Here is a 3,286-nt window from a genome sequence, read left to right as displayed (position 1 = left end):
TAAATGATCAATAAAGGATTCATCATTCTTAGATAGTAAGATATTATGATCTACATTTCATTCAATTAAGTTGATAACAATATTTTTGGCCAAGATGTATTTATAAGTTGAAAATGAGTTTTCGATTTATATTGACTTAATAGTAGAATGAAAAATATGATCGATAATTGAAACTGACTCATATTCATATCTTGTATTTGATCGAATCATATTGACGAAATGATTATAGTTTTACGATAAACGAACAAGTTTTGTTTTATCATACCAGGTGACTTTTTTCGTCAAGTGTATTGCCCTGATAGATCAATTTGAGACAACGAATATGAATTGACGATAAATTAAAAAGAGATATTTTAATTTATCGATTTTGTTTAGATCAAAATAATAATTCACACCGTTAGACATTGTGATTGGGAGTTTAATGGGTTACACACAAAAGGAGTTTTAAAAGAATGAGATTTGCTAGTGTTGGATAATTAATTAATTCATGAACCAAATTTACTTAATTGGATTAATTAAATATCGGACAGGATTAAGTAAGGAAACGAGCCAAATCCACTTGGACTTATATTAATAGGTTGCTAGGGTTTAAAAAAATCAATAGAGAAAAAAGATTATTCTCATTAGCACAACAAAAGAAAACATTAGTTTTCTTAATTTTGTCCCTTGTATGAATTTCAATTGGAGGTTGATTAATTGGACAGCTGTAAATTGCAGATCATGATTGTTCGAGTTAAAGAAAAATAAAGGAGTTTGCAGAATTCATTAAATGTATGACATCACAATTTCTATCCAAACATAAAGTAGATTCGTGATGAAAATTAAAAATTATTTATTTTCTACTATGCATGATTAAGTAAATTCTCAACAAATTACACATCAAGCAGAAAAGGTTGTTGGGACATATTATACTAAAATCTTTGACTCGAAGATTTATACATATCACCTGATGAAATTATATTTAAATGTGTCGTACATATCTATCTACCTATTTTCAAGATTGTGGAGGCTGTGGTCTAAATGCATGAAGCCATGAACCATATGATATTAAGTACACTTCTAATCAAGGGGAGGGGGTATAGTCCAACACTTAATTAAAGAGCAAAATGGAATTTGACATCACTTCCATCAAATTCCATCGAAATAGATTAAGTTTTTATTTTATTTAAAAATGATAAGTGAACATGGATCAAGTTTTCAATTTCAATATTACACTAGAGAATGAAAATATGAATTAAACTTCTTTGACCGAAAAGATTTTGACAACTTGTTTAACCTACACCCAAATGGAAGTGAAATTCATATTGGACTCATGTAAATAAAAAAAGTCCAAAAAACTACTACCCCTATTGTGGGTACATTGCCAAAGAGGGCAACGTTCTTAGGTCATCTCCAGCGTTACACCAAATTTTACACCAAATTTTACACCAAACCAAAATTCTTCTCCAACTATTATACCAAAACTTACACAAAATGAATAGTGCTTTATTATTTTATTCATTCTTTCGATTTTTGACAATGCATTTATTTAAAAAGATTTATTTATTTATTTATTTTATAACTATATAAATTACTAAATCATAACTTCGTTAAATTAACAAATATATTGAGTACTAAATTATTCATGTGTTTTATATATTATGTTAAATTAACACAAATAATTGATTATATTATGAATTTATGATAAATAATTACATTAAATTTACAAAAATAATAAACTTTAATAATATAAACTTTACATTAAATTAAACTTTACGTTAAATTAACAATTACGTTAATTATTATTGATTATATTATTAAAAATAATAAACTTTAATAATATAAACTTTACATTAAATTAAACTTTACGTTAAATTAACAATTACGTTAATTATTATTGATTATATTATTAAAAATAATAAACTTTAATAATATAAACTTTACATTAAATTAAACTTTACGTTAAATTAACAATTACGTTAATTATTATTGATTATATTATTAAAAATAATAAACTTTAATAATATAATTAATAGTATGATTAATTAAGTAATTAATAATAATAATAATAATATTATTATTATTATTATAGAACGAAAATGATACAAATACTCTTAACCATCATCTTTGAAAAATGAAAAATAAGGGCACAATGAACATTGCACCATTTGGTGCAAAAAATGGTGTTGTACCAAATAAGATGCAACACTATTCATGTTGCAACATTTTGCACCAAAATTTAGTACAATGGTTGGAAGAAGTTTGCACCAAATTTTGGTGCAATTTGGTGCAATAGAGATGCCCTTAAAAGGATTAGGCCAAACAAATAGGCTCAGTGACAGGAGCCTGTTCTAGGGATTGAAATGTCAGCCTTTGATTGGCAGTGTTTTATTTTATTTCTTTTAAATATAGAATGAAAATTCGTCAAATGTCCGCTTCTCTAAAAACCTATCACTAAACTTGTTGATATAGCATGACTGTTCTTAAAATATTGGATTTTCAGTTCAAAGTGAGACTAGTGAAAAGGCCAAGTAAGGTCAAATCTCATAATGGAAATGGAGAGTTTCCGTGTCGCAGAAGACCTTATGGAGTGAACAGAAGTGCAAACCTTTTCGTGAAATCTTGGCTCCACCCCTGCAACATATAATTCTATCTATCTAATACATGAGTTGACTTCTTTTCCGTTAGCACTACAAATTACTTTATCTACCTAAAGTGTTTGTTATCTATAACAGAAAGAATTGATTGATCAAAGTCACAATGATCTTACATTGAAACATAACTATAGATTTGTAACATTGTGTAGATAAATCAGCACGAATGAAACTGGTCAGTGCATTTTTGCCTGTAAGTATAGTGGTGCCATGTAAAGTAAATCACTCATGAACTTTGACTCGATAGTCTACTGAACAATTTTCTTGGAAATGAGGCAAACTTAAAAAAGAAGCTTTTGAAAAGGAAAGATTAGACTTCCATGGGTTAGGTACAATATCGTTGTTACTTGTTTGTGTTTAAACTCTAAGCAGCCAGAATTGAATGTGGATCATTGTTATATCTATTTTACGCGCATAAAACCATCAATCCTTGTCTGCAATAGTAAAAGGATTCTAACTAAAATGCCTCCCTCGATCAGAATAAATACAATATTATGGCCCATATGAAGAGAAAAACCTCCCTTCTAATCGTGTACGGCACGTTTTGTCCTCGAGTTGTCCAAGAGACAGTAACCTGTGATTGAAGTATGAGGCCTCTGAGGGGCTAGCTCATCGGCCTACTTTAAACTCAACGTGCATTCTTTTCATTGGAG

The sequence above is a fragment of the Olea europaea genome, unplaced genomic scaffold (assembly GCF_002742605.1).
Source record: "Olea europaea var. sylvestris unplaced genomic scaffold, O_europaea_v1 scaffold1023, whole genome shotgun sequence".
In the NCBI taxonomy this organism is placed as follows: domain Eukaryota; kingdom Viridiplantae; phylum Streptophyta; class Magnoliopsida; order Lamiales; family Oleaceae; genus Olea; species Olea europaea.
Note: the sequence above shows the minus strand (reverse complement) of the source record.